This window comes from Macaca nemestrina, chromosome 12, assembly GCF_043159975.1.
Source record: "Macaca nemestrina isolate mMacNem1 chromosome 12, mMacNem.hap1, whole genome shotgun sequence".
Taxonomy (NCBI): Eukaryota; Metazoa; Chordata; class Mammalia; order Primates; family Cercopithecidae; genus Macaca; species Macaca nemestrina.
Genome location: NC_092136.1, coordinates 77,481,081 through 77,502,174, shown reverse-complemented (window position 1 = coordinate 77,502,174; position 21,094 = coordinate 77,481,081). Strand labels below are relative to the sequence as shown.

At 41.3% G+C, this 21,094-nt stretch overlaps 1 protein-coding gene across 3 annotated transcripts in view; it reads left to right on the top strand.

The window, feature by feature from the left end:
- LOC105468810 (GRB2 associated binding protein 2) overlaps nt 1-21,094 on the top strand; it is a 220,856-nt gene that overhangs the window by 133,071 nt on the left and 66,691 nt on the right. The gene's annotated exons all lie outside the window — the stretch shown is intronic.

The following is a 21,094-nucleotide window of genomic DNA, read 5'->3' as shown; positions in this document are numbered from 1 at the left end:
CCAAAATTCATTGCATCATTCTTTTGCCTTTGCATCCTCATACCTTAGCTCCTATTTATGAATGAGAACATACCATGTTTGGTTTTCTATTCCTGAGTTACTTCACTTAGAATAATAATCTTCAGTCCCACCCAGATTGCTGTGAATGCCATTAATTCATTCCTTTTTATGGTTGAGTAGTATTCCATCATATATCTATCTATCTATATAGATACGTTAGATATAGATATAGCTATAGATACAGATATAGATATCTCACAGTTTCTTTATCCACTCATTGATTGATAGGTATTTGGGCTGGTTCCACATTTTTGCAATTGCAAATTGTGCTGCTATAAGCATGCGTGTGCAAGTGTCTTTTTTGTATAATGGCTTCTTTTCCTTTGGGTAGATACCCAGTAGTGGGATTGCTGGATCAAATGGTAGTTCTACTTTTAGTTCTTAAAGGAATCTTCACACTGTTTTCCATAGTGGTTGTACTAGTTTACATTCCCACCAGCTGTGTGGAAGTTTTCCAATTTCACTGCATCCATGCCAACATTTGTTTTTGTTTTTGTTTTTGTTTTTTAAATGGCCATTCTTCCAGGAGTAAGGTGGTATCACAATGTGGTTTTGATTTGCATTTGCCTGATCATTAGTGATGTTGAGCATTTTTTCATATATCTGTTAGCCATTTGCGTATCTTCGTTTTGAGAATTGTCTGTTAAGTGTCCTTAGCTCACTTTTTGATGAGATTGTTTTTTGCTTGCTAATTTGCTTGAGTTCATTGTAGATTGTGGATATTAGTCCTTTGTCAGATGTATAGACTGTGAAGATTTTCTCCCACTCTGTGGCCTGTTTACTCTGCTGACTGTTCCTTTTGCCATGCAAAAGCTCTTTAGTTTAATTAAGTCCCAGCTATTTATCTTTGTTTTTATTACATTTGCTTTAGGGTTCTTGGTCATGAAATCTTTGCCTAAGCCAATGTCTAGAAGGGTTTTTGTTCTGTTATCTTAATAGAATTTTTATAGTTTCAGGTCTTAGATTTAAGTCCTTGATCTGTCTTGGATTGATTTTTATATAAGGTGAGAGATGAGGATCCAGTTTTATTCTCCTACATGTGGCTTGCCAGTTATCCCAGCACTGTTTGTTAAATAGGGTGTCCTTTTCCCATTTTGTTTTTGTTTGCTTTGTTGAAGATCAGTTGGCTGTAAATATTTGGGTTTATTTTTAGGTTCTCTATTGTGTTCCATTGGTCTATGTGTCTGTTTTTTACCAGTAGCATGCTGTTTAATGACTATAGCGTTATAGTATAGTTTGAAATCAGGGAATGTGATGCCTCCAGATTTGTTCTTTGCTTAGTCTTGCTTTCATTATGTGGCTAAATGGATCAAAAAAGCCTGAGCCATTTTAAAAATTGATGTTGGACTCATCAAACTGAGAAAACATTTGTTCTTTAAAAGATACCACTAAAGACTGGGTATGGTGGCTCACGCCTGTAATCCCAACACTTTGGGAGGCCAAGGTGGGCAGATCATCTGAGGTAAGGAGTTCAAGACCTGCCTAGCCAACATGGTAAAACCACGTCTTAAAAAAAAATACAAACATTAGCCGGGCATGGTGGCGGGTTCCTGTAATCTCAGCTACTTGGGAGGCTGAAGTGGGAGAATCGCTTGAACTTGGGAGGCAGAGGTTGCAGTGAGCCCAGATCATGCCATTGCACTCCAGCCTGGGCGATAGTGCAAGACTCCGTCTCAAAAACAAACAAACAACAACAAAAAAAACCACACAAGATACCACTAAGAAAATGAATATGTATAATTATTATTTGTCAATTAAAAATAATAATTTAAATTCCAAAAAGGGAAAGGCAAGCCCCAGACTGGGAGAAAATGCCCTCCCTTGCTCCCATTATGTGTTTGTGTGTGTGTGTGTGTGTGTGTGTGTCTTTGTCTGACATCTGCATCCAGAATATGTAAAGGACTTATAACTCAATAGTACCCCCCAAATTAATTTTAAAAGAATTGAACAGACCTATCACAAAAAAAGATAAATGACAACTAAACACATGGAAAGTTGCTCACTGTCATTAGTCATCAGAGAAATGGAAATTAAAACCACAGCGAGGCCGGGTGCGGTGGCTCACACCTGTAATCCCAGCACTTTGGGAGGCCAAAGCAGGTGGATTACTTGAGGTCAGGAGTTGGAGACCAGCCTGGGCAACATGGTGAAACTCCATCTCTACTAAAAATACAAAAATTAGCCGGGCATGGTGGCGGGACCTATAGTCCCAGCTACTTTGGAGGTTGAGGCTAGAGAATTGCTTGAACCTGGGAGACAGAGGTTGCAGTGACCCGAGATCATGCCACCGCATTCCAGCCTGGGCAACAGAGTGAGACTCTGTCTCAAAAACAAAAACAAAAAATAACCACACACACAGTGAGATATCATTACACACCCCCTACAATCGTCATAATGACCAAGTCTTGTGAAGGAATTAGAATTCTCATACATTGTTGATAGGACTGCAAAAATAGTACAACCATTTTAGAAAACAATGTGGTAGTTTTTTTAAATAAAATTAAACATAAACTTACTGTGTGACCCATTCATTCCACTCCTAGGTATTTAACCAGGAGAAAAGAAAACCTACACTCACAAAAAAGACTTGTACAATAATGTTCATAGCTATTTTTTTCATAATTGCTCCAAGCTGGAAACAACCTTATGATCCCTCAATAGGTGAACGGATAAATAATGGTACCTCCATCATACACTACTCAGCAATTTTTTAAAACTACTGATACATACAGAAATATGAGTCAGTAATTACAACTTCATGTTGTGCATAAAAAGCCAGGCACAAAAGAATATGTACTGCATGATTCTATTTTCTGTGATGTTCTAGAAAAGATAATTTAATCTATAGTAATAGCAGATCAGTGTTTGCCTGGCACCAGGATAGGAAGTGAAGATTCACGTGGAAAGGGCACAAGGTAACTCTTTGGGGTCGTAGAAATGTTGTGTCTTGATTGAGGTGGTGGTTAGATGGTAAATATATTTATAAAATTCAGCCATCTGAACTGTTAAGATGGATGCATTTTGTGTTATCTAAATTATATCTATGTAATGATAATTTTTGTTAACAAGGAAATAGAAGAAAAAAAAGGATCAGCCCAGGGTCATTCTTCTAATTCTGTATACTGAATTCTTACAAATTAAACAAAAGCCTTTCCAATGGCTCCTAGAGAGGCTAAGGAAGTCTCTGTATGGGAATGTTTTCCAGCTATATATACAATACTCCAAGCAGCTGGACTGATGTAAGTTGGGGCTCCCAGGAGCAAGATAGGCCATTTACTTGATCCCCTGAATTAATCTTTGGAATAAGGTTCTGTTTCTTCTGTCATCCTTTAATGATTTCCCTGCGTTTTTGTAGAATACTGTGACCAGGGAGGAGAAGCCAAGTTCCTGAAGCGCCCCATTATCTGTTCATTCTGTACCTTGGAAGTAGCTTTTCATGATACTGTATTTGTTCATGACCAGCAAATTCCACTGTGTACTGGACTCCAGATCGCTAGTCCACATGGGGAAAGCTCTCCAGAAAGCACCGGATTTTGTGCCCATGTTCATGTGTATTCACAGTTTGGGGACCTTTGGAAGAGTCAGTCTAGTACAGTCCAGAAGCTCTGCCTGACATTTTCAACCCTCTGTCTTTTCCTGTGATCTTAAAATGTCAGAAATTGAAGTGATGGTGGAGAACAATAAAGTCAACACTTGCACATTATAGATGAGGAAACGACCCAGAGCAGGAAAGTGTTGATTTTCCCCTATAAGTTCACATTTCAGAGACAGAGCTGGAATCACAACCTGAATATCTAAACTCCTGATACATTTATTCCTCTAGTACAGCTCACTAAGTCAAGGCTACATCCTGCCAATCATCATTAACAATTTAGTGCATTGTTTCTCAAAATAGGGTCCTTGAACAGTCTGTAGTAGAGTCATTTGAGGTTTGTATGCCTGAACTCTACTCCAGACCTACTAATCTGAATCCCTGCTGAGACTGGGGCCTGGGATTCTCCATTGTGAATAGATGGTCTTGGTGATTCTGATGCACATTACAGTTTGAATACCCTGTTGAAGACAGTAGTGAGCTAATTTAAAGCAAAGAAGTAGAACAATCAGATGCATATTTAAGAAAATATGGAACCAGGTCTTTGGAGGGCCTGCAGTTCTGAGAAGCCTTTGTCCTAGAGGAACGGAAACAGTTTATATTCCTGGGCATCATTTGTCTATTCTTCCCCCAACTTTGTGCTGGTTTTCCCTGGTAACCTTTGCTTAATTCAGTGCTTTAAATATAACTGAGATCAGACCATTCAAGGACATGAAAGCAAGGTCCCTCAGGGTAATGACCTTTCTTTCTCCAATATGCAAAGGGTTGGCAACAGCTCATTTGTTGCTTTGTCAACGGGAGAGGTAATTCCCCTAATGGATTTCGAGTCCTCTGTAGAAAGGTTGACCTGGTCTTTGGGGAATGAATCTCACAGAATTCAGTCTGTGTAATTACTGATACAGGGCTCTTTGGTTTCCCAGATGTGACCCTGTCTCTCTCATACACATCAAATTCGTCTTGTCCCTTTGTCTTTGATGTGGTAGAGGCAGAGAATGGATAGAATGCACCATAATAGGCTTGTCAGAGAGATGTGACTATAATTCTCTTCTCCATCATAATGAGTCATAATACAACCCACCCACTTGCTCAAGCTGGAAATCTTGAAGTCTTTATTCTTCCTTCTCCGGTATCTCCCATATTCTGTCCATCATCAAGGTTAGTCATTTCAGCCTCTGAAATATATCTTGGTTGCATATGCCCTCTTGAATGTATATACCTTTTGCCACTGCCCTGGTCCACATCACCATCATTTCTTGAGCAGTAGTCTATCTGGGCTCACTACTCATACTCTTGCCCTACTTCAATGCAATTATTATAGGCCAGAATGATCTTTTAGAATTTTCAATATGGAAAAATTTAAAGCCCACTGATCTCATGTTCTGTTTACTTAAAAATATAGAATTATGTGGATTAAAATGTGAAAGTTCCCTGTATCCTTTCTCTTATATACCCATTCCCCTCTACAAGGAGCCATTGGTAGCAATTTGAAATGCTTTTCTAAGCATTTGTAAAATGTGTGTATGTGCATATGCTATATATATATACTTTATGTGGTTGTATGCATGTTTGTGTACATAAATATATGATAATATAAATAATATGTCAATAATATGAATAGTATCATAATACGTCGTTCTCATGCTCATTTGCCAATATATTGATTTATTAATCATGCCCCTATTGAGGGATTTTATTTAAGATAAAATCTAAACTTCAATCTACCCCTGCCTTTTTCTTGTTCTACTTTCCCCTTTGTTTACTGTGTTCCAGCCATGACCTCCTGTCAGGTCCTCCCATAACCCAAGCTCACTTCCTCCTCAGGGCCTTTACCTATGCTGTTGCCCCTGCCTGAGCTACTCCCCTGGGTACACGACAGTAGTTTCCATATGATGGACTGCTATGTTCTGGGTCCTTCAAAACACACTCTCTCACACCCAGTATTGCTTATGAACTGAATAAGTGTTTTCCGTGAATTTGTACTTTTCCCCCCCCAAAATATGGGTATTCTGATTAATGGAATAATTAATGAATTCATTGTAGCTTTTTGTTCATTAACAAATACTTAAAAATATGTTGTTTTCTGGAGGAATTCTCAGATTATTTTATAATATTTTAAAATATGTTGTTATAATATTTGACTTACCTTCAATAATTTTCTCTCCACAGTTTTTCACCCTCCCCTCATAAACGTCACCAAACTCACCTTTATTATTTTAGTACACCAAACTTTTTCATATACAGTGAATCTTCATATTCACACATTCTAGATTCTGTACTGACTAAAATTTACTTATAACCCCAAAATCAATACTCACCATGTATGGTCTGAATGTTTGTGTCCCTCCAAACTGCATATGTTGAAATCTTATCCCTAATGTGTTGATATTAGGAGGTGGGGCCTTTGGGAGGTGATTAGGTGGGCCATGAGGGCAGAGCCCTCATGAAGGGGATTTGTGCCCTTACAAAAGCAGCTTGAGGGCTTCTGTTGTCCCCTCCACCATCTCACCAGACACCAAATCTGCTGGTGCCTTGATGCTGGACTTCCCAACCTCCGGCACTGTGGACTGTAAATTTCATGTTTATAGATAACAGTCTGAGGTATTTTGTTTTACCAGCCTGAACAGACCAAACAGCATGCTTTAGCTGTTAATCTCAGACATTCACACGGACAGGGCAGTGAAAACATCTGAGTCTCCTGACGTGCACATTCCTAGCTGAGGTGGCACAAGGCAGTGTTCTGTGTACTTATTTCACCTCTCATCCTGTAAACAAGTGTCTTTGTCATGTATCGGGTACCATGTTTTTTGCATTTTTGTGCTTTTTGTTGGTGATTTCACTGTTTAAAATGATCCCCAAGCATAGTGCTGAAGTTCTGTCTAGTGTTTCTAAACACAAGAAGGCTGTAACGTGCCTTACTGAGAAAATACATGTATTAGATAAGCTTTGTTCAGGGAGAATTGAAGTGTTGTTAGCCATGAGTTCAGTCTTACTGAATCAACAAACGTTAAATAAGGTGTCCTTAAACAGAAACAGACATAAAACGAGGTTATGTATTGACCGATTGATAAAATTGTGACCAGAGGCTAACAGGAACCTAATCTGGTATTTTTCCCCTAGAGCAGGGGTTCCCAGCCCCCTGGGCCGAGGACCCTTACCATTCTGGCCTGTTAGGAACTGGGCCTCAAAACAGGAAGTGAGCAGCTGGTGAGTGAGCATTACTGTCTAAGCTCCACCTCCCGTCAGATCAGCGGTGGCATTAGATTCTCATAGAAGAGCAAAGTCTGTTGTGGACTGCACATGCAAGGGACCTAGGTTGCACACTCCTTATGAGAATCTAATGCCTGATGATCTGAAGTAGAACAGTTTCATCCCAAAACCATCCCTACCCCTGTCCATGGAAAAATTGTCTTCCACAAAACCAGCCCCTGGTGCCAAAAAGGTTGGGGATCACTGCCCCAGAGGAATGATTCGCCATTAACTAATACAGTGTTTGTGCTGAGTTTACAGACCATAACTACCAGAAGTAACAAGAGTCACCTATACTCATTCTCTTTTCCTGAAAGTTCTCCCTCCAGCAGTTTTTCTTCACCCAGCAAAACTCTTCACATCCTTCAATACCCAATCTAAGTGCCACCCGTACTGTAAAACTTCTGTGACTCCTCAAGGCAAACGGAGTAGTCCTCTCTGCCAAGCATCCACTATTCATGTGGGTGCTGAGAACACCTACATGAACTGTGCTGAGAACCTCTGTTCATACCATTGTAAGAGCACTGACCATGTACTGAGTTACCTATGGACTGTACTTGTCTGCCCTTTCCATAAGTCATGAGATCCTGAAGGACCTGGCATTACTAGATTTCATAAATGTTGACTGAATGATTGGAATGAGGAAGGGAGAGTTTATGTAGGTGAGAGTAAATGCTAATGGAAAAGACATTGAAAGTGAAGGAAAAAGAAAGTAGATTGAATAATGAATATGATCAGGGCTCTTGTGAAGGACCCCTGAGTTACTTTGGGGGTGGCAAACTGGTTCTAAGTCTCAGTATGGTTACAGCCTGTATTGATCAGTGACCTAAGCTGCCTTATGTGAGAAAAGAGTTTATTGACCCAGAAAGTCTAGGGGGAAAATCTGGCCTCAGCCTCAGGTTAAGACTCACATTTCATCAGTATCCATGTTTTAACCTACTTGCAGGCTCTCGCTCTCTCTCGCTCTCACACGTGCTCTTTCTCTTAGAGTCACTCTCGCTCTCTCTGGGTTGGCTGTTCTTAGGCAACAAATAGTGGTTCCTGCAACTTCAGGGACATATTGTCACAACCCTTTGTCCAGTAACAGAGCCAGTTTGAGTAACACAAAACAAAGGTCCTGGAGTTGAATCTTAATGACTCTGAGCTGGCTTGGAACATATGCTTGTTGCTAAACCGATCGCAGTGGCATGTAGGATGAAATGGTGCAAATTGACTTAATCTAGATTACCATGATCTACTCCTTGAAGCCTATAGTTGGAGTCAGCTTTATATAAAGGACTCTAGGTGATCTTTTGTGTTTATGGTGTCTATGAACCATCTTACCTGGAATAGAGATTGAGAGGTTTTTTCCCACCCAAAACAGAAGCAAATAAACATTATTTTGTTCCTTTAGTATAACTTTCATTGAAGAGTTATATAGTGCTTTGGAAGTATCAAGTCCTATGCTAAATAAATGCTGGAGATACAAAAGCCCCTGACCTCAGAATGTCATAGTCTTGGGGTAAGAAAAAATTCATTCCATGTCCTAGGAGCAAATAAGTTCCTTTGGAGTCCAAGGGAAACTATATTACTCAGATGAATGAGTCCAGAACAAATATAGTTAACTATGCTCCTCTCTCCTAGGGGATTTGCATTTGAGGAGTGGAAATGACTTTAAACTAGGAGCTGAGGCCTAGGTTCTAGTTGTGTTATTGCCATCTGCCATCACCAATTAACTATAAACTTGAATTCATAAACTCTGTGGCCAGTGTTTCTCAAAGTGTAGTGAGCAATTCATCTGCAGTAGCTTCACCTCGGGTTCTCTATGGGTCAGGACCCACAGAATAAGAAGATCTGGGGGCTGTGCTCTCTGTAAGTTGTTTAATGTCTATGAACTTCTTTTTCCTCGTATATTAAGAGGATCGTATTTACCTTGCAGCATTGGTTTAAGGATTAAATGTGATAATGAGTAGAAAGCACATGGCAGGTAGCCAGAGCTCAGCAAATGCCCTTTTAAAAATTTCCTCAGAGAGTATGAAGTCTCGATGGTCCAAAGTAGTCGAAGGATTCCTAGAAGAAGGATAGCAAAAAGGCTTTCCTCACTCAGGAAGTGTGCCTCCAAAAATGTGTGACTGTTACATGACCCCAACTATACTCTTGTAATGTTTGCTGGTAACTATTATGGGACACAAGACTGGCATAGTAGCTTCGTGTTGAAATATATTAGGATATACTTGTACATCATATGCTCACAAGTGAGATCAGATTCTCCTTTATCTTTGCGTGTGTTTGAGCTAGAACTCAACCACATCACCACCTGGGAGTTGACAGTTGAAAATATTTCTAAACCTCCAGAATCTTCTATCTTCTGCCCTGACTTTGGTATGCCAAAGATAACAGAACTCTTCTTTGATGACTAAGGACTTCTCAGGGTCTCAAATAATCTTTTCTGATACCAAATCTCACGTGCCTTGTGGCTAAAGTTGAAGAAGGGGCAAGACATTACTTGGAAGAGGCTTTTGCGAAACTCCTAGGAATAGGCGTGTCCTTTTAACTTCCCTCTTTCTGAAGAGGGTAAAACCAAAAACTGCCAATAAACCTAGAGAATCCTGTCAAGTGAGGTTTATGGTTAATCTGAATCTAACTGAGGTTACTTGGTGATATCAATAATTTAAACCTATTAGTCAGGTAGATTAAGAACATAATACTTGTATCTTCAAAAAGCTCTTTGCCTTATTTTTTTTTAATTCAGTAACATAGTCTCTCTCTCTGTCTCTCTCTCTCTGTCTTTCTGTCTCTCTCTCTCTCTCTCTCTCTCTCTCTCTCACACACACACACACACACACACACACACACACACACACACCCCTACACATCTCTTAGTGAAGCTCCCAGGTGGTGATGTGGTTATTCAGAAGAACACATCCCTCTGTTCCAAGAATCTGCGTAATCTGATTAAATGAGGTGTTACCATATCATGTTTTCTTAGTTAAAAAATACATAAGGGGCTGGGTGCAGTGGCTCATCTGTAATTCCAGCACTTTGGGAGGCTGAGGTGGGAGGAATTACTTGAGCCTATGAATTTGACATTAGCCTAGCCAACATAGTGAGACCCCATCTCCAAAAAAAAATTCGCTGGATGTGGTGGTGCATCCTGTGATCACAGCTAAATGGGAGGCTGAGGCAGGAGGATTGCTTGAGCCCAGGAAGTCGAGGCTACAGTGAGCCGTGTTTGTGCCACTGCACTCTAGTCTGGGCAACAGAGGGAGACCCTGTCGCAAAAAAAAAAAAAAAGAAAAAAAGAAAAAAGTAAGTCTGTCACGGTAGGTAAGAAGAGACCTTAGTTAGTCTCTTGTCCATCTGTTGATCTACCCCCACCCTTTTTTTTTTTTTGGCGGGGAACACAGTCTCGCTCTGTCGCCCAGGCTGGAGTGCAGTGGCGCGATCTACAAGCTCTGCCTCCCAGGTTCACGCCATTCTCCTGCTTCAGCCTCCCGAGTAGCTGGGACTACAGGCGCCACAATGCCTGGCTAATTTTTTTTTTTTTTTTGTATTTTTAGTAGAGACGGAGTTTCATCATGTTAGCCAGGATGGTCTCGATCTCCTGACCTCGTGATCCGCCCACCTTGGCCTCCCAAAGTGCTGGGATTACAGGTGTGAGCCACCACGCCCAGCCTTGATCTACTCTTGGAGCCCTTCTACTGTCACACTCCCAAACCCTCCCACCCTTTGTTTAGGCCAGAAGTCAACAAACAAATCCTGCCCACCACTTCTTTTTCTAAGCAGTTTTATTGGAACACAGCCATGCCTGTTTGCTTATGAATTGTGTATGGTTGCTGTCATGCCACTATAGAACTGAGTAGTTATGACAGAGAAAATATGACCTGTAAAGCCCAATATATTTACTAATGTCCTTAACAAAGTTTGCTGATCCCCCACCTTGCCTCTTTCTTCAAAATCTCCAATGTTGAGTATTCTCCAGTTTCCAAGAGACCACTTTGGACCACTCACTTAGAAAGTTCTTTTCTAAAAAAAAAAAGCAAAATCTGGTTTTCTGTAGACTGCTCCTGCTGGTACTTGTTCAGCTTGAGTATGTTGAGTCACTAAATATAAATCAAATTGCTCTTCCACATATCGGCAGCCCTTTATATCTTAGAACACTGGGCTCATGACTCCAGGCAGAATCTTGCAGTATCCTGGTGTGATAAAATTTCACATGCCTTCATTGTCACCAGAATGGAACATAATACTCTTGCAAAGCTAAATTGTGGCCCACCTAGGTTTTCTAGGCACCATGAGCAACAAGAAGAAGTCTCAGCCTCATTCTACATGCTTGAAGACCTTGAGATCTAACCCAAAGAACAGAGACAGGTTCATGTGACATGTACTGTCTGCTCAACAGCTAGGAGTGATGCAACTTCCAGGTCACATGTACCCACACTTTGTGTCTGTGGTCTTGATGGTTGTGAAATGGTTTGTTTTCTGACAGAAGGAAAACAGTCACTTCTGTTTCATCAGAGATGGGAGTGGCATACCGTTGATACTAGACACAAATTCTTTTTTCCAACTTTCTTGACAGTAGACCCTATCCATATACTTCTTTAAGCCCATTGTTAAGCAAAGTGACTTTCATTGTCTTTTCTTTTGTCTTCATTATTACTACCCTAATTTAGATTGCCATCTTCTCTCACCATTGCAGACTATCGCAACAGCTTCTTAATCATTTTCTTGTCTCTTATTTTTTTATTTTTCTGGTTTGTCTTCTTCACTCTGCCAGATAAGAGCACAGCATTGGTTAACGTTTCTCTGCTAATCCGTACTCTTCAGTGGCTCCCTGTTACAAATAAAGGAAAGATGAAACTTACTAGGGTGGCATTCAAGGCTTTTCAGGACCTCCAAACTCTTCCTTTCCTCCCTCTTTTCAACATTGAGAAGACTGTCCCATATTCTCTGAACCTGTCTTATCTGTTCCCATGCCCAGGCCTTGGTCATACTGTGTGCTATATAAAAAAAAAGAAAAAAAAAAAAAAGTCCTGTTCTCCTTCCTTTCCAAAACCATGTATCAAACTCTACCTTCCTCATTGTGTTCATTGCTCCTTCTCTTTCGTGCATGCTTTCTTTCTCTCATGTTCTCATGCTCTTGCTCTCTCTTACCCTGAAAGTTTGATTCCCAGCTTCAGTGGTCTACTAGCATATTATGTCTCTTTTTATGGTGCCTACAAAAAAATCTTCTTGTTTTAGGGATATGTATTAATGTCTTCCTGAAACTTTGTAAATATTGTTTAAGTTACTTCAAAGGAGTATTTTTGGGCCTTGCCTCTTTCCTTTATCTGTCAAAGAATTCAGCACATTTTGTGTTTGTTTTTACTGAATTCTATACAAGGAGTTTGTTGATTTCTCATGAGATGTACCCTGGATCCCAAAGATTTTCACCTTTTTTTCTAAATGTTTTATAGTTTTACATTTTACATTTAAGTCCATGATTCATTCTGAGTTAGTTTTTTTATAAGATGCAAGAGTTAGATTGAGGTCTTTTCTCCCCTATGGATGCCTGATTGCTTCGGCACCATTTCTTGAAAAGGCCTTTTCTTTTCTTATGTTAATATTTTTAGTAGAGACAGGGTTTTGCTGTGTTGGCCAGGCCGATCTCGAACTCCTGGCCTCAAGTGATCCACCTGCCTTGGCCTCCCAAGGTGCTGGGATTACAGGCATGAACCACGACAACTGGCTGTTTGCTTCATTGAATTGCTTTTACACCTTTGTCAAAAATCAGTTGGGCATATTGTGAGGGTCTGTTTCTGGATTTTCTGTTCTAATCCATTGTTCTTCACTTTATCTTAGCCAAACGGCCAATAATTGATCTATTCCATTTTTCTGTGTCTGTCTCTTCACCAATGCTACACAGTCTTGATTGTTGTAGCTATATAATAAATCTTAAAATCTGGCAGACTGATTCTTCTCATTTTATTATTTTTCAGAATTATTTTAGCTACTGTGCTTCCTTTGCCTTTTCATATACATTTTAGAGCAATCTTACATACATCTACAGACATTCTTGCTGGGATTTTTTTTTTTTTTTTTTTTTTTTTTTGAGACGGAGTCTGGCTCTGTCGCCCGGGCTGGAGTGCAGTGGCCGGATCTCAGCTCACTGCAAGCTCCGCCCCCCGGGTTTATGCCATTCTCCTGCCTCAGCCTCCCGAGTAGCTGGGACTACAGGTGCCCGCCGCCTCGCCCGGCTAGTTTTTTGTATTTTTTAGTAGAGACAGGGTTTCACCGTGTTAGCCAGGATGGTCTCGATCTCCTGACCTCGTGATCCGCCCGTCTCAGCCTCCCAAAGTGCTGGGATTACAGGCTTGAGCCACCGCGCCCGGTCTTGCTGGGATTTTGATGGGAATTGTGTTAAATCTGTGTGTCAGTTTGGGGAGATATACCACGTTGAGTTGTGCAGTCCATGAATATGGTATGTCTCTCCATTTATTTAAGTCTCCTTTGATTTCTTTCATTAGCTTTGTATAGCTTTCAGCATACATGCCCTGCACAGGGGTTTTTTAGATTTACACCTTTTCAATTTTTAAGAACCATTATAAATGGCGTCGTATTTTTATTTTATATGCCCACATATTCATTGCTAGTTAGAAGTAAATTGATTTTTGTATCATTATCTTGTATCCTGTGACCTTGCTGAACTCACTTATTAGTCCTGAGAGTTTTGTTGTGGGGTTTTTTTGTAGATTTTTTGCTTTTTTTCTTCTTCTTTTCTTTTTTCTTTTTCTTTTTCTTTCTTTCTTTCTTTTTTTTTTTTTTTTTTGAGATGCAGTCTTACTCTGTCGCCCCCAGGCTGGAGTGCAGTGGCACCATCTCAGCTCACTGTAACCTCCTCCTCCTGGGCTCAAGCAGTTGTCCTGCTTCAGCCTCCCTAGTAGCTGGGATTACATAGGCGCCCGCCACCACACCCAGCTAATTTTTGTATTTTAGTAGAGATGGGATTTCACCGTGTGGGCCAGGCTGGTCTTGAACTCCTGACCTCAAGCAATTCACCCGCCTTGGCCTCCTAAATAGGATTACAGGCGTAAGCCACCACGCCCAGCCACAATTTTTCTGTATAATCATGTCCTCTGCAAAGAGGGACCATTTTTTTTTCTTCCTTTCCAATTGGTATACCTTTTATATATGTTTTTTGCTTTATCACCTTGACTAGAAATTCCAGCAATATGTTGAATAAGAGTGATAACAGTGGCTGGGCACGGTGGCTCACACCTGTGATCCCAGCACTTTGGGAGGCCAAGGCGGGTGGATCACTTGAGGCCAAGAGTTCAAGACAAACCTGGCCAACATGGTGAAACCCCATCTCTAATAAAAATACAAAAATTAGCCAGGTGTGGCAGTGCACATCTGTAATCCCAGCTACTCGGGAGTCTGAGGCGCAAGAATCACTTGAACCCGGGAAGTGGAGCTTGCAGTAAGCCAAGATTGTGCCACTGCACTCAAAAAAAAAAAAAAAAAAGTGATAAGAGCAAACGTCCTTGATCTTAGGAAAGAGGATTCAGTCTCTCAAATCTAAGTATAGGTCAGGTGTGGTGGCTCACACTTGTAATCCCAGCACTTTGGGAGGCCAAGGCAGGAAGATTACTTGAACCTAGGAGTTTGAGAACAGCCTGGGAAAAATAGTGAGACCCCCGTCTCCATAAAAATTTAGAAATTAGCGAGGCATAGTGGCATGCACCTGTGATCTTAGCCACTCAGAAGGCTGAGGTGGGAGATGCACTTGAGCCCAGGAGGTTGAGGCTGCAGTGAGCCATGTTCATGCCACTGCATTCCAGCCTGGGTGACAGTGAGACCCTGCCTCAACAACCAACCAAAAACAACTAAGTATAACATTTGATATTGGTCTTTTGTTGATGCTCTTTATCAAGTTGAAGAAGTTCCCCTCTATTCCTATTTTTCTGAGAGTTTTTATCAAGAATGAGTTTAATTTTATCAAATATTTTTTGCATTGAATGATATGATCATGCAACTTTTCTTCTTTAGCCTATTAATATGGTAGATGACTGATTTCAAATACGGAATCAGCCTTACCTCCTTGGAATAAATTCTATTTGGTCATGCATTTTTATAGATTGCTGAATTCTATTTGTATTTTATGTGTAAGTCCATAATCCATTTTGAGTTAATTTTTGTATGAGGTTTTATATAGACATTAGAACGGTCCCGAAAAAGCTTTCTCTTTTTTTTTTTTTGGGACGGAGTCTCGCTCTGTTGCCCAGGCTGGAGTGCAGTGGCACGATCTCGGCTCACTGCAAGCTCCGCCTCCCGGGTTTACGCCATTCTCCTGCCTCAGCCTCCCGAGTAGCTGGGACTACAGGCGCCCGCCTCCACGCCCGGCTAATTTTTTGTATTTTTAGTAGAGACGGGGTTTCACAGTGTTAGCCAGGATGGTCTCAATCTCCTGACCTCGTGATCCGCCCACCTCGGCCTCCCAAAGTGCTGGGATTACAGGCATGAGCCACCGCGCCCGGCAAAGCTTTCTCTTTAATAGCATATTCAGGACTCATGTCTCATATTCTCCTTGCATTATGTGTCAGTAATCCAACAGCAATCTTTCATTTTTGTATCATGGGATACTTTTCAGGTGAAGCTCCCAGACCCCCTTATAAATATTTATTACATGGGTACTGCACTTATCAGAATGAAGGGAAACAAGGTACCAAAGAACTCACACCATAGAGAATCTTTTTTTTTTTTTTTTTTTTTTTTTTTGAGACGGAGTCTCGCTCTGTCGCCCGAGCTGGAGTGCAGTGGCCGGATCTCGGCTCACTGCAAGCTCCGCCTCCCGGGTTCACGCCATTCTCCTGCCTCCGCCTCCCGTGTAGCTGGGACTACAGGCGCCCGCCACCACGCCCGGCTAGTTTTTTGTATTTTTTAGTAGAGAGGGGGTTTCACCGTGTTAGCCAGGATGGTCTCGATCTCCTGACCTCGTGATCCACCCGTCTCGGCCTCCCAAAGTGCTGGGATTACAGGCTTGAGCCACCGCGCCCGGCCAGAGAATCTATTACACATCTTTATCTTATTCTTTTTTCTGTAATCCTCTTGCTGTCCTTCTTTTCTACTTCCTACTGTGAAAGCTTACATATATTTTGTTTTATTAATTTGAATAAATTAACATATTCATGGCATAAAAAAAATCAGATCTTCTCTGAGCTCCCATATGTGTTAAGCACTCTGCCATGTAGTTTTTGGCCACGTTGGACCTTAACCTCAGGATGCTCAGAACTTAAAGGGGAGAAAGAAATATAAGCATTGGAAATGCCAAAGCAGGGAGTAGAAATGTCAAACCCGGGGGAAGAAATGCCAATGTGGGGTAAGCACAGGTTAGTAAGGGAACACAAGCAGAAGCCCCAGCTCTACCTGGGGGAGTCAATAAAGGCCTTCCAGGAGAAGGGACATTTGTGCTGGCACTGAGAGAACATAGAAATTCTCCAGATGGATTAGGTAAGGTGAAAGCCTTGCTAGGCAGAAGCCATAGCTTGTGCAAACACATAAAGTCATGAAATTACCTGACTTACTATTTGGAGGTAATTTTTAGTGCTCCTGTAAATTCTGTAAGACCAGGAATTCATGCTGTATCCTCAGCATTAGAATAATGCCTAGAGCATAGTAAGCACTGAATAAATATTTGTCGGATATAAGGAAACAAAGGAGGGAAAGAGCGATGGAGGAAGGAAACATAATTGAGGTGAGAGAGGTAAGAAAGGTTTGGCAATAAAAAATTTTGTTCATGACCTAGTTGGGAAGAGACAAGTATGAAAACACTCCTAATTATTGTAAAAACTGACATGCCTTGAAAAGTACATAAAAAACATTATGAAGTTTCCGAGGAAGTAGAGGTCCACTTTAGATGAATGGATCAGGGAAGTTGTACTTGGTTCTGACTTGTTTGGCTTTTTAAAAACACATGGCGGTGCCCCATGCCATGGCTCATGCCTGTAATCCCAGCACTTTGGGAGGCTGAGGTGAGCAAATCAATTAAGGTTAGGAGTTTAAGACCAGCCTGACCAACATGGTAAAACCACGTCTCTACTAAAAATACAAAATTAGCTGGACATAGTGACACATTCCTGTAATCCCATCTACTCAAGAGAGGCGGAGGCAGGAGAATTACCTGAACCTAGGGGGCGGAGGTTACAGTGAGCTGAGATGACGACACTGCACACCAGCCTAGGCACTCTAAAAAATATATAAATAAATAAATTTAAATGTGGAATTGGAGAGGTGTTGTGGTGGAAGAGGGATCTGTGAATTTGGGACTAGACTAGACAGCCTTGCTGACTCTGTCATAAATACATCAGTATTTTGTAGGCAGCCATTTATCAGCCTACACCACTTCCTTGGAAGCAAAACCTGACAGTCTCTGATGTTATCTGTAGCAAACATGGTTTTCTTATGCATGAGGGTGTCCGTGTTTGTTTGTGCTTGCACCTGCACACCAGAGATTTGGGGACAGCTCTTTCCGCAGAGACAAGACTAAAGGGGACACATCAACTGAAACACCAGCTGAACTATAAACAGATCTTTTAAAAATGCCCTTGGTGCCCATACGCTACGTGTCTATGTGTGCACCTGCAGCACACAGAAGTACACACATAATTCTGAAAGCAGTGACCTGGCCAAGATTTTAAATGACTATAAATAAATAGTACTTATTTTTATTTTTCTCCATTCCGTCCTATCTGGCTATACCTCAATTTCCATTTCAATATAAGGCTTATTGGGCACCAGTTATGTCTCCTTTGACCTGCTAGATACTATAAGGATTTCATGTCAGAAAATGATTCATTACTCTCTCTCTCTCTATACACACACACACACACACACACACACACACACACACACACATATATATATATATATTAGATTACTAGCTGTGTGCCAGGCAATATTCTAAATACCAAGGATGCATCATGGAATAAAAAGAACCAATCCTTGTCCTGGTGGAGTTTACTTTCTGGGAGCTGGGTGCGGAGAAGTCATAAAAATTGGTATCTTTTAGGGTTATACATGCTTTGTGAGACCAGTAAAGCAGGGTAAGGGGGAAAGAGAGTGGGAGCACTGGGGACCAGGAATAGCCTGTCCAATAACGTGACATTTGAATAAGGACTTGAAAAAAAGAATAAGCGAAGGAAATGTCTGGGGGAGGAGTGTTCCAGGGCCAGGAAACAACTAAAGACCGTAAGGCAGGAGCGTGCCTGACAGTGTGTAAGGCCACATGGCCAGAGCAGAATAGGCAAGGCAGAGGGCAGCAGGAGCTGAGGCCAGGGGTGGGATGAGGCTCAGTCCCATCAGGCCTGTGGGCCATTGTGGGGACTTTGGCTTTACTCTGAGTGAGATGAACAGCCATTGCAGATTGTGAGCGGAGAAGTGGCATGTTCTGATTTACTTCCTGCTTTCTGATTTTGCGGTGGAGGATAGACTGCAGGATGAAAAGGTGGAAGCAGGAAAACTTACAAAATGGTGGACTAGACCAGGCAAGCAACAGTGGAGGTGAGGAGAAGTAAGCTCATCATTGATATATTCTGAACTCTCTGAACTGACAGGATTTGCTGATGGGTTAGATGTAGAGTATGCAAGGAGTCAACTATGATATCTAGATTTTTGGTCTGACAGCTGGAAGGCCGAAGGTGCAGGTAACTGAGATAGGAGAGAGTGCAGGAAGAGCAGATCTGGGAGATGTCAGGACGTCAGTTTTGAACACATTAATTTTGAGATGCCTACTAGTGAGGAGTTGGATATACAGCTCTAGGGCTAGAGATATAAATTTGGGAATCACAGCAATTTGATGGTTTTTTAAAGCTGTGAAACTGAATAAAATGACCTAGAGAGTGGGTGTAGGAAAAAAAAAAAAATCTCAGAACTGAGCATTGGGGCATTCTAATGTTTAGAGGTCAGGGAGATGAAGAGGAACCAGCACTGGAGACTGAAAAAGAGAGGCCCGGTAGATAGGAGAGTTGAGAGTGCGTGCTGAAGCCAGGTGAAGAAAGTGTTTCAAGGATAATGGAATAATAAACTGTTGTCAGATGTTGGAGAGAGATCAAGAGAGATCAGGTTAAGGCCCATGAGTTGATTTATCAGCACTGAAGTCTTTGACACCTTTTATGAGCTGTTTCAATGGTGCAATTGGGGTGGTGGTGGGGTGGGGGATAGCCTGATTAGAGTGCCTTCAAATAGGATGACAGGAAACAATGATTAGTAGTATAGAATACTCTTTGAAGTATAACTATAAAGAGAAGTAGAAAAACTGGGCCATAGTTGGTGAAGAATTGTGGGATAAAGTCAAGCTTTTAATTTTTTCTTCTGAGATAGGAAAAGCTGTCTTGATGGGAATCATGCTAGTCAGGAGGAAAAATGCAACGATTCTGAAGAAGGGGAGAATTGTTGAAGTGATGTCTTTGTGCACAAGTGGAAGATGGTTGGCCTTGATTGGAAGGACTGTTTATGTTCCCTAGTGTGTTACTAGGCTACAGGTGCAGGCAGGATGGTAAATGTAGTCATGGAACATGTGTAAATTTTCTTTTGATTGTTTATGTTTTCTCATGAAATAAGATATAAAAGAGTGGAGGCATTGGAGGTTTAAAGAGAGAAGCTAAGAGATTGTTGCCATAGAACAGGAGAAAGTCATTGACTAGGTAAATATAGTAGGATTGTTGGGCAACATGAGGGGCCACTTGAAGTAAAGGTGAGACCAGTCAGCATGGTCATATGATTTTCTCCATCTAGGTACAGCCAAGTGGAAACAGAGTTGGCAGAGCATTAGACTTAGCTGGGGTTTGCTGGGTAAATAAGAGGAATGGAGAAAGAAGCAAGGGAATGATTATGATAATGGATTGCAGAAACAGAGTTGGATAAGGAAAGAAATGAGGACAGGGATGAAAGGTGAGAGTGAAAAGATGGTAGAATTAACAGAGTGTAGATCCCATGGGGTCTAAAGAATTGTGATAATCAAATCCTTGACATTTGTAGTGCTTCAGGGTGTATACAAAGTGCTTTGGGCTCATTTGCATAATAACCCTATGAGGTAGGTAGGGCAGATGATGGTGGTGGTGGTAGTGATTTTCATTATATAGATGAGGCAGGATTCAAAGAGGTAAATGACTTAATCAAAAATCACACAGTGCCAGCGTGCACAGTGTCTCACACCTGTAATCCCAGCACTTTGGGAGGCTGAGGCAGGTGGATCACCTGAGGTCAGGAGTTTGAGACTAGCCTGGCCAACATGGTGAAGCCCTGTCTCTACTAAAAATACAGAAATTAGCTAGGTGTGGTGTTGGGCACCTGTAATCTCAGCTACTTGGTAGACTGAGGCAGGAGAATCGCTTGAACCCGGGAGGCAGAGGTTGCAGTAAGCCAAGATCATGCCATTGCACTCCAGCCTGGGTGACAGAGTGAAACTCCATCTCAAAAAAAAAAAAAAAAAAAAAAATTCACACAGCAAGTCAGTGGTAAAGCATAGACTGAACCCAGGTCTCTGTTATATGTAGTCTTTGTGTGATGTCTGCTTACAGATTACTCAGTCTTGCTGAAGAAATGGAATGTAGAAGACAACTTGAGAGAATATGTAATCACCTGTTCAGTTCTATGGTGTGGAATGGTATAAGGAGTTTACTCATTCAGTAATACATATTGAAAGCTTAGTAGGTACAAGGCATTATCATAAGGACTAAGGAAACACCAGTGAACAAGACAGGAAAAAAAAGTCCTGAGGTTACATGTTTTAGAACAGTTTGTCTGTGATTCTTCTAAGGCATCATGTTTTGGTTAAAAGCAGGTTGTACTAAAAAGTTAGACAACTTGTTTTTCTGCTACTTACTGTGTATAACATTGTTACTTCAGCTCACCCTGCCTTAGTGGGGGTTCCCATGGATAACCTGATTATGGCTTTGCAAGTTCTCCCTTACCTAAAAATGCTATGAGTTTGGATCTGTATTCTAGCCTAAAGAAATAGTTGGTCTGAAGTGTCATCATCTAACTTCCTGATCTAAACAGTGGAAATGCCACATCTTACTTTATAGTGATAAGACCCTGTTTACATGGTGAGATGCTGCACAAACATGCATTCTAAAATAATCCTCCAGTTTTGAAACCTGGGAATTCTGAAAAGGGGACAGGTCACGTGGCACCTGCAGGTCCCACAGCCCCCATCTTTAACCTACGATATCTGAGAAC